Source organism: Fukomys damarensis, unplaced genomic scaffold, assembly GCF_012274545.1.
Source record: "Fukomys damarensis isolate Sample0158 unplaced genomic scaffold, DMR_v1.0_HiC HiC_scaffold_17, whole genome shotgun sequence".
NCBI classification, from domain to species: domain Eukaryota; kingdom Metazoa; phylum Chordata; class Mammalia; order Rodentia; family Bathyergidae; genus Fukomys; species Fukomys damarensis.
In genome coordinates, this window is record NW_022900929.1 from 21,666,715 (window position 1) to 21,681,962 (window position 15,248).

The following is a 15,248-nucleotide window of genomic DNA, read 5'->3' on the forward strand; positions in this document are numbered from 1 at the left end:
TGCAGAAGGTCTACCTTTTTTATTTCCTACCACCCATGTTTTATTTTGCTCTTTATTGATACTTTGGGTTTCTCATATAAAATAAAGTAAATTTAACCAGTTTGATTTATTTCACTTATCTTTATGTTTTAAAGATGTATTTATTTTCCCAGTTATTTACAATATTGATATATAATACTTCAATATTACATACAATAATAATATAGATACAGAAACAAACTAAATACTGATACACAGTATCTACTAACTGCAATAACTGTATTACCATTAACAATAGATTTCAACAATAATAGCATTTTCCCAGTTAAATAGATTAATAACACTTAATTGTAATAATGATGAAAATAGAGGGATTGGGTAAAGGGAAAAATGAAAGAAGTAAAATTTGAAAAAGTAAGAAAACGAATATGAGAAAAAGGGAAAAAGTAAGATAAACAATCCAACTCAAAAATAAATACAATTCAGTAAATGTAACAGAAAAAATAAGGAAAGGAAAATAACAAGAGAAGAAGAACAACAGAAAATAAAGAATCTAAAAAACAAACAAAAAATTGAGTCAAAGACTTCCTCAGTGTGTGGTTGAGCGGTTTCTTTCCAGATCTTGTAATATTGAAATCTGCCAGGTGTAGCGGAGGGATAGTAAGTCACACCTAGAAGCTATTTTGTTTCCACACCATGTGTGTGCATGTGTGCGTGTGTGTGTGTGTGTGTGTGTGTGTGTGTGTCAACAGAGACCTCGCCTACCTTTCCTGCTGCAAATCATACTAGGGATAGTAAGTCACACCTAGAAGCTATTTTGTTTCCACACCATGTGTGTGCATGTGTGCGTGTGTGTGTGTGTGTGTGTGTGTGTGTGTGTGTCAACTGAGACCTCGCCTACCTTTCCTGCTGGGCAAATCATTCAGTGGTACAGTTTCTATTCTAGGGCCATATTCACTCTAACAACTCTCAGTGTGCATGTCCCTCTGTGTGCCCCGAGTCCCTGCTATCCACTTAGCTCCATGGCCTGTTTGCTCAAGAGGTGTTCCTCTTTCACAAGAGGCCCCTCTGTATACCGTGAGGTGTGGCAGCTGTCTAAGTCAAATTGAATCCCTGTTGGTGTTGGGGAAAGCAAACAGAACACAGAGCTCTATCCTGGATGTTGGTGGTGAGGGGAGGTGGATCAAGCATTCTGCTGGACTTAATGCCAGCATTTCAGACTCAGCCCTCTCGGAAACCAGACGTGACTGGCCAGGATTCTTACCCAGAATGCAGGACCATTGTGTTCTTCCTGGCCTGAGATCTCCATTGCTTAAACTTTTCAGGAGGTCTGTGACTAGTCTGCCCTTCTCCATGACTGTGTCTTATCCAGTCAGTTTGGTAGGGTAGCCCCAAAAATCCTGAAATGCAGTCATTCTGTGCCTTCCGATTCTTAGAGTTGCTCAGTCTTAAACAAGTAAGCTCTTCCCAAAGTGCCTACTGATTATATCTGTCTCATAAAGCAGATGCTGCATTGAATCTCTTCTCCAACTCTAGCTTGCCATTTAGAATGAGTCATTTTCAGAGTAAAAATCCTCACTGAACATACAGCTTACAATACTATGGCCCTTTCTTGGGGCTAGAGTTGCTGGTCTTTTGTTTCTCACAGGGGCGGCTTACCCTCTCCCAGCTTACTTTGTGTTTGTGGAGACAAATCTACCTGAGAGCCAGGGTTAATGTTCCAGACTGCTTTTATCTTTTCTCTGCATTGTCCTGTTTCTCTGTGATTTCTAGTATTCCTGCTGACTCTTTCTTAACTCTCAGAGCTCTTTCTTTTTCAATAAACATTTGTGTTCTAGCTGTCCAGATTCCAAGTCCTGGAGATACTGTTAGATAGTGCCATTCTTCAGAACAAAATTTCTCCTCAGTAGAGGTTTCTTTTTACCTCAAGGTTTCAGCCCATGATCAGCTTATGAGGAAAAGGGCAGAAGAGTGTGACAGACAGAGGAAAGCAGTAAGGTTCTGCATGGCATCAAGGAAGCAATGAATGGGGGAAGAGCCAGAGAGGAAGGGGCTAAGGATTAAATGCAATTAAATCTTTAATCCTCCTATGGCCCTCTTCTTCCTACTAAGCCCTACCTGCTCATCACCCATTCAGCTACGAATTTATCATCTTTTTTTATAGGTGTAGAAAATTTGGTTGACAGTTATTTGTGTCTTTTTGCACTTGAACATGATCTCTCAGTTTCTTCTCCCTGCCATTATCTGGTTAAAAGTCCATGGTTAATCTTACTTTGTTTCCCTTATACATTATGCATCATTTTCCCCTTGATATTCTCAAGGTGTTTTTTGTTCATCTTTCAGCAGTGTTATTTGAAGTGTCTAGGTGTGAATTTGTCTTTACCCTACTTAAATTTTGTAGAGGTCCTTAGATATTTTATGTTAATGTCTCTTTCATCAAATTTAGGAAGTTTTTGACCATTGTTTTCCTGAAAAATTGTGTTCTATACCTTTCTCTCCTTTTTTGAGCTCTAACGTGTACATTTTGTATGCTAGGTGTTGTGCCACAAGTCTATAATACTGTGTGTATTTTTTTATTCTTTCCCCTTTCTTCAGATTTATAATTTGCATTGATCTGTTTTCAAATCACCCGACTCTTCCTTCTTTCATCTTAAATACACTGCTGTGGACCTCTAGGGAATTTTTCATTTGTGTTATTGTAATTCTGAATTTCAGATTTCTTTTTGGTTCCTTTTTAGAATTTCTGTTCCTTTGTTCTTACTCTGTATTTAATGAATCATAAAATTTTTCATTTAATACTTCAAAGTTTTGATGGGCCAATTTAAAAACATTAAATATTTGTATTGTGTGCTTTACTGTCTTTTACATTTAGGCCTCCTAGAGATAACATTTTTATGTTTTTGGGAGAAGCAGACACATTTTATTCCACCCTCTGCCTTTCCCCCTGGTGCACGTGAGGGCAGGCTGTGGCTGGAGAACATGGGTCTGCTGCAGAGCCCTGCCTTCTGGGGGCAGAGCCGCGCGGGGCAGGAAGGTGCCACCAACTCAGTCTCTGTGAGGGATGCGGATGCTGCCAACTTGGCAGGTAGGGGTACAGCGACCCCATTCATGTCAGACCCTCGCTGTGCATCTGGTGACACCCGGACAACAGCTCTTTTGCCAACTGGGGAGTAAAAGGTGACAGAGGCAGTGATGAAGTTGCTGTCCGGCCAGTGAGGTGGGGCAGTAGAAAAGTCTTGCATGCCCCTCAAAAGTCAGACACGCTGGAGCCACCACCCTGTCCAAAGTCGATGAAGATGCCCTTAGAGTCCGAGTCCACCAGGGTCTCAGGACTGCAGGTGGGTGGGGAGCTAAGGGCCAGGCCAAGTTTGAGAGGCTGAGTTGGGAGGGGGTCTGCTGGGGCAAGGCCCCAAGTGGGGTGTCAGGGGCGAACTGAAGGCCCCTGAGGGGCCCTGGCCGGGTGAGTCGGTGGGGTCCTGGGTCTTGGGGCAGGAGTCATCTCTGACAATGAGTGTCTGCGGACTCTCACTGCTGCACACCAAGCCTTCTGCCTCGCCCTCGGTGGCGGGGTTCAGCAGCAGCGTGTAGTTCTTGGAGTGCACTACAGGGTTCTTGGCCAGGATGTCCCCCGAGCGGGAGCGGCACAGGAGGAGCTTCTCCAAGATGTAGGCATGGACAAAGTGACCATCACTGCGATACCACCTTCTGTACTATTGTCTCCAGATGAAGGTAGTCATCGGTCACACCCCGGGCTTCGTGCACGCCCAGCAGCATCTGTACAATGGTGGGTGGCACGCGGGAGTGGGCACAGCCAGCGCGTCCTCCAGCTTTACACTCAGAGTGATGGTGTTGCGGAAGTGCAGCTGAGCCAACTGGCGTGCCAGAGGCTCCTTGCCCTGCACTGGGGTAGAATACGGCCTACAGCGTAGCAGCACATCAGTGAAGAAGGACCCCAGCTCTGTCTTCAACAGCTGCCGCACACTCTTGTTGAGGCTGAAGAGCTCCTAGTCAGGCAGCCCCTTGTGCTGGAAGACAACGATCACCTCTTTGTGGATGCTGTTCCAGATGGTGGTGGCACAGGCCCGGCGCTGCTCTGTGCCCCTCTCATTTGCAGTGACAGTAACCAGGTCTCTCTTGCCCAGGTCACTGAAGCTAGGCAAATTCATGAACTTCAACCTGCGGAGAGTCCTCATGGTGACCCCGGTAGTGGGCCAGTACCCATGCGTGCCATGCCATGCCGGCTCTGAGCGCTTTGCCAGGAAACTTGGGCAAGAGCCACCGGCCATGCCAGCCACCCCGCTGGGTTAATCATTGCCCCCAGCTGGACAGTGTGTAGTGCATCCAGGTAGCCTTTTTTGTTTTGTTTTTCTTCAGTACTGGGTGTTGAACCCAAGGCCTTCGTACTAAACTACATCCCCAGCACACACACACCTCCTTTTCGGTCAGAGTCTTGCTAACTTTTTAAATTGCCTAGGCTTAACTGAACTTGTGATCCTCTTGCCTCAGCCTACCAAAGTTCTGATATACAGGTATGTGCCTCCATGCCTGGATAGAGGACGTTTGTACTGCATGCTTTTGTCTTAGGCACTAGTGATTTTATTATTTTTTTGGGGGGTATCTCTTTTTATCCATCTTAATCTCTCCTCACTGCTTCCTCCTGAGAAATGTACATTTTAGATAGTGTAGCAACTTGTTCTGGTTTTCTTTTGCTCTCTTCCTTTCACATATAGGTAGAGTGGTGGTTTTCTTGAGTTTCTTTTCTCTTTTAATTTGTGTTGCGATATACCTACTTACCTGAATCAATTATTTTTTTTTCCAGATTTATTAGTACATGCCTGCAGTGCATAATGATCACATTCATCATGGGGGGATACATCTACATAACACATCTTAATTCTTTTAACACATCCTCCTTCTTGCCTTCCCCCTCTTTCTAGGTCTTAATCCCCTTTCCCTTTTGCAAAACATCTATTTCCCTGTTTCTTATCATCTGTCTTTGTTTTTCTTTAATTTACTTATACTTTTGGTTTGTAATACAAGAGACACTATTCAATATTGTCTGATTTATACTACTTAATGTTGCTCTCAAGGTGTATCTAATTTCCTACAAATGACTCAAATTTGTCTTTCTTTGTAGAAAAGTGGTACTTGATGGTGTATAAATACCATGTTTTCTTTATTAATTTATCTGTTGATGGATATGTAGACCACTTCCAGGATATTATGAGTTGTGGTGCAGAGTATTGAGACAGTGCCTCTGAACACTATTTAAGTGACATATAGGTATGCACATACCACTGTAATTTGATGTCTTTAACTCTTGGAAAATACCCAGAAGGGGAATAGCTTGGTACAGTGGAATTTCTAGTTTTAGTTTTTGAAGAATCTCTATACTGATTTCCATTGTGGTTATAATAGTGTGCATTCTCACCAACAATGTAGAAGGGTTCCTTTTCACTTGAAGCCTCATCAGAATTTGTTATTATTTGATTTTTGATGATAGCCATTCTTTCTGGAGTAAGATGGAATCTCAGTGTTGTTTTAATTTGCATTTCTCTAATAGCCAGCAAACATTTTTGAACATGTTGAACATTTTTTCATGACCTCTAACATGTGTATTTTGTATGCTTGATGTTATACCATGGACCCCTAATGCTGTTTTGGGGGGGGTTTTGTTTGTTTGTTTGTTTATTTGTTTGTTTTTGGTACCAGGGGTTGAACTTCGGACCTTGCACCTGCAGGGCAGGTGGTGGAACCATTGAGCTAAATCCCTGGCCCTTTTTATTCTTTTTTGCACTTCTTCTGAGTAGTGTCTATTTCATTTGCCCATTTTTTATTGGGTCCTTTTTTTTTTGGAGGTCTAACTTTTAGTTACTTATTCTATATATAATTAAATTTTATTCCATTCAATGTGTAGCTAGTTTAAAATTTTTTCCCATTTTGTAGGTTGTCTCTTCACTCTGTTTCCTTTGCTGTGAAGAAACCTTTTTAATTTGTTGTAATCCCATTTGTTGATTCTTGGTGTTTTTATCCAGTGCTGTTAAGGGAGTGCTCCGATTCTTTGTAGCCTGTTTTCTTCATGATATGTAGTTGCTCTTGTCTTTGATTCATTGAGTTCTTCTTCCAACTGCCACTTCTATACATCACCACTAGGTCAAAATAGCTTAGTTCTCAAATGGTGGTCAGAGGCAGTTTCTCAACACTTTTCATCCCTGCATCACTGTTTTTTAAATATCTCTTTCTAGCCCATCAGATATAAATAGGATTTTATCAAGATGCTCTTTCACTGTTAAATTTCATACGTTGCCTTCTTTAATCAGTAATGAGATTTTTCGCTACAATATTGCCTTTCCTGATTGTTTGCCATTGGAATCACTTTTTTTTTTTACAGTGCCCTTTCTGTTATGCTCAGAAGAAATCTGTCCTTTTCAACAGCACACACTTCACAACTTACCTCTGCCAGTACTTCTTCATGATGGAGCTGATGTGGGGTGGGGACTTGTAGTAGCACCTCACTAAAAAGCTCACAGCTATAGACTCTCACTTTTCTTCCTGAGGGTTAGCAACTTTTCTTTAATAAGCACTTGTTAAGTGATGCCTTGAATAAATTTCCAGTATCTTCACAAGCAAGTTTGGATAGACTAATACAGTTTAATTGTTTATTTTTGTGGGAGGGATTTGCCAAGCTCTTTATTTAACCATTCTGGGAGTTTTTCGCTTCCTTAAGGTTTTATTTTTTTAAAAGCCAAAAAAACATAAGTACTACAAAGTACACTCATTCTAATTATACACTAAATTACTTTTTAATATATAAAGATATTCTTCTAGTCGCCACTCAGATTAAAATAGAGAAAATGTCCAACACCTCATAAGCTTGCCTTCCTTGTCTCTACTCTTATCCTGGAATTCATCACTGTTTCAATTTCTATCATCAGAATTCTTTTTGCTAACTCCTAAATTTTATATGAATGAAAATACAGTACATAATCTTTTACATTTTACTCCTTTGATTTAACATAGTGCCTTTTGAAATTTGTCCATGTTTTTGTGTTTAGCAGGGTTTTTTTTTACTGTTATGTAATATTTTGTTTATAGATACTAGACAGTATTTTTGTTGTTAGGCATTTGAGTTGTTTTCAGTTAGAGCTATTATTAACCTGCTGTGAACTTTGTTTTCTGATTTCTCTGAACATATGTGTGTACAATTTTAATAACAACAACATAATGAATGTACAATTTGGGCTCTTTTGTTTTTAAATTTAGCATTATATCAAGTGTTTTGCTTCTGTCACTGTCAATACAAGGACTGTTAACTAACATTTTGCAGTATTTTTCAGGTGACCACACTGTAAGCTATTCACTTTTTTTAAAGTCAAAAGCCTGTTTAATAATTAATCATGAAATAGAGGTAGCAGTTGGTAATCAATAAATCGTTATTTTTGCTGGTTATAGTGGCCCACACTTATAATCCTAGCTAGTCCTGAGGCTAAGATGGAGTTTCTCAAATGCAAGGGGCACATGAGCAACATAGTGAGAACCTATTTCAAAATTTAAAAAAAAAAAATTAAGGGCTGGAGATTTAGATTTGTAGAAGGCCCTGAGTTTAATTGCCAGTAGTAAATAAATAAAAATTAATAGTTGTTTTCAGTATCCTTAATGAAAACCCTTAGAATTATAACTTTTAATAGTTAATATTCAGTCCAGAGTTAAGTGGAATATATTGGGAGTTTTTTGTTCCATAGGCTTGTGATAAAACAAATATGAATAGTATAATTTTTATTATACTACAGTAGTAATTGTGGAGTCACTGGCTTCAAAACATGCCTATGAAATAGTGTATACATGTATATTTATGTGTGTGTAATTCATATTGGATTAGAAACTCTAATATGTAGTACTGGATATAAATGAAGCCATATGACGTTCCACATGTATTTTAAAGAACTTAAGCATTCATGTGTAAGGCTTGTGATGTCACTTTGCCCTCTTAATTATACCTCTGTCTCTTATCACTAGTACACATACATGTTCCTCTGAGTCCTGGGACCTACCTACACATATTTTTTTTTTTGCCTATGGAAATGGCAAAAATATAGTGTATATTTACTTTTAACCATAAGGTGACTTTTTTCCCCTAAAAAATGTGGAGACTTCTGATGGGTAATTTAAACTGTGAAGAATACAGAATGTGAGAGCAAAGTAATAGCTTAGTGAACCTCACATAAACATGACTTAGATTCCAGGTATTCTGAGTTTAGAGATGGAATTGCAGATACATAATTTTTTTTTCACCTGGGATCAAACTAGGGACCTTGCACTTGTGAGGCAGGCAGTGGAATCACTGAGCTAAATCCTCGGCCCTACATATAAAAATTTTGTCAAGATTGAGCTGATCCTTTGGCTTTTCTCTGATATGCTTTTTCCATTAACAACACTATATGTTTCATATCTACTTTCATATAGTCAAAACAGAGGTCTAACTTTAATGAACTTACTCTTATTTATTTTTTTGATGTTAAAACCATTCCCTTAGGGTCCTAATCATGTTTTAGGCTGTGAAGAAGATCCATAAAGATCACCATGGCTGACTCTACCGCTGCTAGTAAAGGGACACTCAAGAATGCAAATGGCTTACATTAGGCATGAAGTAATTGGCATTACAGCCTCACACTGCCTTTAGTGCAGTGGTAACATTTGTTCACTATCTGATGTTTCACCTTACCTGGTAGTCATAGTGATGTGTATGTATACATTTAAAGTGTTCAAAATTTCAAAGAGAAAATTAAGCTCATTCTGAGGTCATCACAGCTGGATACCTCATGTGTCCTGTGCCAATTAATCTTAATTGTCAGCTTGACTAAATCAAGAGTGTCCTGGAGCGGCAACTGGATCATGGGGTACTATACTTATTTGTGAGCCTACTGATGTTCATAGTTGAATGTGCTGTGGGGAGCCCATTTGGATGAGGACATATCTCTCACTGGAGTTGTGCTGTGCTCTGAGCTGGCTGCCAGCTTTGTTCCACCAAGAGCTTCCACCATGATGTTCCTCCCTAGGAGCCAGCTTATTATGCACTTAAACCTCTGAATCAAGAGCCAAATAGACCATTTTCTCCTTTAAGTTGCATGTGTTAGGCATTTTGTCCCTGCGATGGGAAATACCCAATGTCATGGCTTGGTTTGGTTTGGTTTTTTTAGTACAGAAAATTGCATCTCAGGCCTCATTGCATTGCTCAATCACTGAAGTACATACACAGCTCACCATCGCGCACACACACACACAGACACACACACACACACATACACACACACCTTTTTCCTGGGACTGGATCTTTACCAGGCTTCCCTTAAACTCAGTATCTTCCTATCTGAGCTTCTTGAGGAGCTGGGATTGCAAGGTATGCAACATTGTGCTTAGCCCCACTGCCATGGTTTTCTTGGTAGGAATTCTAACTAGAGCATGAGCACCCAAGTCATATTTGAGGATCAGAAGTCATAAATATTTGTGCCGTCAGTAGGCTGAGCTTTTCTGATACTTTGGTCATTGATATAACATATATGAATTAATATTTAGAATATTAATTTTAATGTATAATTTATTTATACCCTAGAATAGATCTAGACAAGGTTGAGCACCTGCCAAGATTTTTTTTCATTTTTTTAAATTCAGCCAATATTCACTGATACCAAAGACAAGCACATTACAAAAAAAAAAAGAAGAAGAAGGAAAAACACTACAGACCAACATGCAACATTGTTAATGAATACTACTACAAAAATCATTAGCAAAACACAACAAATTCAACAGCAAGTTAAAAGGTTCATCCAGGGCTCGAAGCACCACTAGCAGTTGGTTCTGGGTTGCCTCCAGCCCTTTGGCAGCAGGAACCAGCCCACAAGTTCCAAGTGGCACTGTTCAGTTCCTGAAGTGGTGGTGCTGCACCCCTCACCCCATTCCATTCTGGCCTCGGGTCCAAGGTTTCCAGCTGCCTACTTTAGGGCAGCTCACCCTGGGCAGCCAGTGGTGCTTTCCAGCTCCAAAGTAGATTTCTCAGAAAATAAAGCAGAAATACAGTGGTTATCAGAGGTGGAGACACTTAGAAGTTGTTTTCAATCAGAGTGAAGCTTGGACTTCAGAAAACGCCTATTGTTATCCTTGGATGAGTTCGCCAAGATTTTTTAAAATCTTGGGATTACACCATTGTTAGAACTCCTACTTCTTAAATGTGATTTACATTTATGTATGATTCCTTATGAAAACTTTGTCATTTGTCTCTCAGTGTTTTTACTGTGCGATCTCTGTGTTTTCTTTTACACTTTACTGCTCTGCTACCACATAATAATAATTACAAGCACCTATTACTCATTTATATATAATAAGTGCTATTCAAAATATTTTAGATATAGTTTCTTATTTGCTATTAACTGTCCCGGTATTTTCAATCTACAGTTTATAGAGAAGGAAAATGTTCCTGTGTTAGTCTCTCCCTCTCAGATCATCACACTGATCTTAAGAAAGTCACATAAGATGGATCTTGTAAGCTGGTGCTCCCACTTACCAGCTCACACTCATTCACAGTCACTGCTAGGCTGTGGGAGTGGTGGTCTTTTGAACTCTGTTGGGTTAAAAGAGATCTACAGCCATGCATCCCCTTCATGGAAATCTCTTTTTCTGGGAGCATCACTTGTAGAGTTACTCCTCACAAAGTAATTTGTATAAAACAGGGGCAGAGGCTGTTAACTGTACTCACTGTCCTATGTTAGGGTTGCAGTAGTGTCAAGGATATGAAAATGTGGTTTTCTCTAGCAGTTGCAAAAATAGTCACAGAAAATATTTCATTAGTTACTATTACTGATCAAAGGGCTTTCCTCAAAGCTCACCTGTTATAAAAGTTTAAAATGCCAATTATTTGTGGCAAAACAACCTCCAGCACTGGCTAAATGTCATGATGAAGCTGTTTCAATTCAGCTTTAGTGTGGATGCACAGTAGTGTGTCATAAGGAGTTGAGGACCTGGTGGCTGTGTCATTGTCATCTTTCCTCTATCACCTTTTCTTGTTTACTTACTAACGAAAGCATATACTATCTATATTTGCTGATGGATTTTCTTTTTCTACATGTGAGAGCATTATACTTCTTTATGTTTCTGTGCTTCTATGACATGGAAGGGTAACACACATAGCAGGATCCAGTAGATGGTTGTTGTTGAATGGCACTTATCATACTGTGGGCCCTTGATGGCCATTCGGCTGACCATCCTGAGGGGGGCTCGCTAACTGTTAACTTTCCATTCTAGGAATTTGGAAACAAATTACTGAATGTATTGGTTGTTTGGTGGTTTGAGCTGCTTTCTGCTATGAGCTTTTTCTGTCTTTCTTTTTTTTAAAAATCTCATTTTCTCTCTCTTTGCCATTTTAACAGAACTGAGTGTGGCTACTACTAATGATGATCTTTCAGATTGAAATGAGAGAGGGAGTGGGGGGAGGGAGATGGAAGGAGGGAGGAAGGCTGAACTGACATAGGCGCTAGAAAGATGAATGAAAAGGAAGTCATTGGGACCCTGGAAGCATGTGAAAGAAAAAATACATGAAGTAGACAGGCGCCAAAATTGAGGGAAAGTAAGGAAAGCAAGATACAGAATACAGAGTGACCACTTTTTAATAATGGACTGAATTATTAATGTTCTCGAATTATCTTGTGTTTTGCATTAGTTTAATTCCAGGTGATAATGGCAAGAAGTCTAGAAGTTCCTTTTGGGTCTGCTTAGGAATTCCAGTTACTTTTCACTTTCTTTGGAGAAATTTGTCGTAATTTTTCTCCTGTAGCGTCTTTCTGTCTTTTCATTGTCAGTAAGGCTACTCGTTCATTCTGTGTTGAAAGGGCTCGGAATGCTCAACTTCTCATTTCTTCCTTATATTGGAATACTTAGTAAGTTTTAACTTGGAAAAAAAAAAGACTTCAAAGGTTAAAAATTTAAAAAACTATGATTACAGTTAAAAATTGAGAAAATACTAGTATAGCAGAAAGAGCTCATAAAAAAATCATGTCTGATGGAGTATCTGTACTCACATGGCTCTTTATTTTTTCCACCTATAAATTTAACATGTTGAACCAACACGATATGAATACTTCTTATTCTAACATTGTTACATTGTTAAGTAAAGGATTTTTATCTAAAAAAAATTTTAAAGGGAGATGTAGATAATTCATATGTTGTGAATACTCTGAACATTATCTCATTCCGTTCTTTTACAGCCCACTTCTCAGATGGGAAGCAGTCTTCAGGAAATCTTTTTTTTCCTTTAGATCACAGAGCAGTAAGGTATAGTGGTACTGCAGACATAAGGTCTGTGAATCTAATGTCTGTGCTGTATTATTTGCCTTCTCCCTAGTATCCAGAGTGTGTGCAGCATGGTTATGCTTGTTGATTGTTTGTTTAATAGTTGAAATCGATGATTAGGAAAACTCCTAGAATATTTTAAAACATGGCTCATTGCTAGAAATTAAATTCATATTTCTGTCTTCTTTTTGGTATCAAAAGTACAATACCATGCTTTATATTTCTAATGAGATAGAATAGGATCTGTCATCATTGTAGTGTGGCAGCTCCTACAGTTTCACTGGTGAGTGTAATGGCCTCCTGTATGGAGTGGACATGGCATGTACAACACTTTGTTGAGAATTGAGAAGAAGTTTTCACCCATTTTGAAAAAGTTAGCCTAAAACTGTCTTCCCAGTACTTTCTTGACTTTATGACCTCAGCCAGCATACTTGGGAAAGGGGACCTACGGTATAATAATTTTTAATTTTTGTTCTGTGTGCTACTTTACTTAACCCTGTCTTAAAACTCACTGTCTTCATAAAGTAAGCTTAGTACAATTATTTCTAATTATTGCACAGTAGTAGATATGGAACACATTAGATGAAGGGGTATTCAAGTCCAACCCCTTCATTATTTACATGAAGGAACTCTCGCAGGAGAGAGTCGTCTCCCACTGGACTCCAGCCTTCCCGAAGTTGTTCACTATTGTACCATCCATGTTTCATAGAGTATCTCTGCGTAATACCACGTCAGTAAAATTTGTTTGCATTTTTCAAAATCACACAACTAAGGATTGGAGAGCTAGACTTTGAACATAGCCTTTCCTAGTTATTCATTGTCATATCTACAATTATTTCATTGTAGTTTAAAGGGAGTCAGCTTCCAGTCTTTAAAACACAATTACCTTTCAACTCGTTTCTGGTAAACAAACAGCAGCTGTCCCTCATTGGCATCATTGCGATTTCACCACTGAGCCATTCTAGAAACTGACACTATTAACCATTCTGCTAAAAAGAGTACTCTCCTACTCATATGATATCCTGGCTGTGTCCAAAGTGTAATATTTAATTGCATTTTCTTAATCTTTACCACTGTATTGCTAAGCTTTCTAATACCTTCAAAATACCAAATCTCAGGCTTATCCTAATTAAAGAATCTCAATTTAATCCATATTGCATGACAATTCAATTTGTTGATTGCTTTTTCTCCCCCTCTTTGTGAAATTCCCGTCAAATGTATTAATTCAACATGATGAATCCTGTATTCAACCCACTGGAGTGAATAATTAAAATTAGCTGATAAAACTTTCAGCAGAATTACTTTGTGAAATTGCTGAACAGATGTGTCATTTTAATGAAAATCCACAGACAAGCTCCTTCTCCCCCTCGGCAGGATAAAAATATTATCCCCTCGGCACATACTTAATTTGGTGGTAAATACACTCGGAGCGATTGCTGGAAGGGAAGAAAAAGCAACTTGTCACACTTAGTAACTTGATTTTTCCCCAGCATGCAGTAACAGCTATCTACAGTAATTCATAGTGCTCTATTGTTGCTGCAAGTCCCAAAGAGAACTTATTAAAATGCAATAATCTCCTATTTAAACAGAAACAATAACCATTAAATTTCCTGTGGATCCAAAATTGAGCACAAGCCCCATCTGGTAAGAGTGATTAGAGGCCTGATGAGGGAATTTAATTTGCAACATTCAAAGACTAAATCTGAGCAGATCTTGTCACCTGGGACTTGAGTGCTGCTTGCTGTCTTCTTAAAAATCTCGACCTAAACTGAAAATGGAATGTAGAAGTGAAAATGTTACCCAGGGGCCACCTCCGACAGGATTGTGTTTCATTATGTCTCCAGCAGGCTCAGTGAGCAGAGGGGATTTTAGTGCTGTCTGCCTCAGCTTCCTTGGCAAGCCCGTTTGACAGGGCTGACACTAATGCTGTCATTTCCTGTGGTGCCCTGTGCATGTTTAATGTGGCCACCGCTCTTAGGTCCTGGCCTCCCCCCCCACCCTTCTTATCGCCTTTCCTCTTCAGCTTGTCAAGTCCTCGGCTAACTGTAAGGTGTTCTCAAAATCTACCAGCCTCTTTCAGAAGACCTCTTTGAGCGCCCCTGTATCTTACATTTCATTTTATGTCTTCTTGTCTGTAAACAGTTTTACCCCCCTGGGTTTATTGTTGGCTTTCGTTTTAACTCTGTGAGGGCTAAAATTTGTTGCTTGTCATTAGGAAACAAAGAGTCATTTCCTCCTCTTCTCAGTTGTCTTATGGTCCTTGCTTGTTTATTCTACTTTCTAAATTGCAGGGACTCGAGGTGTGCATGCATTTGTCATCTGTATGTGCACATGCACTTGTTTTTGGTTGGTTGTGGCCCACTCAGACAGCATCATGCCACGTCTATCAGTTTCTCAGTTAGTAGAAACCCCCTTAAACATTTGCTTTTGGCAGTACTTGGTGGTGGTTAGGCAAGAAGGAGGTAGTTACCCATATGATAAGATTCTTGATACTTGGCTAACCAGTGATGACCTTTATCTAAATTACAGGAATCTTCTTAATCCTCAACTCTTCTCAGTTTAACTTTTAAATTATTGATTTATCTCTAAATATCCAGCATCTCTAAACATCTTTTATAATTTTGCAAAAATGTTCTATAAATTTTCTGTCTAGTCAGTGTCTTCTCTCCCTCCCTTTTCAGTATCTTCTCCAGACCCCCATCCGTTGGGGCAGGCCACATCTTGGTAAACCCGTCAGCTGTCCCTGACCTTGGTCCTTGTACCTACTCTGATTCATCATGTATCTTTTGAGAAAATAATTTCTTCAGTTCTCTTGTATAGTTTAGAAAAACAAGATTTTTAACCTTTCTACTTCTTTTTGTTCCCTATCATATAAACTCATGTAGATCCAGCTCTGTGCCTAATTTTTTTGAGTGGATGGAAGGGTCCAC

The 15,248-nt window shown here is 39.3% G+C and overlaps 1 protein-coding gene and 1 pseudogene across 1 annotated transcript in view; one reads left to right on the top strand and one right to left on the bottom strand.

Moving 5' to 3' along the window:
* Auts2 (activator of transcription and developmental regulator AUTS2) overlaps nucleotides 1–15,248 on the top strand; it is a 1,133,790-nt gene that overhangs the window by 630,697 nt on the left and 487,845 nt on the right. The window lies entirely within an intron of this gene.
* LOC117286517 lies at nucleotides 3,227–4,172 on the bottom strand (annotated as a pseudogene).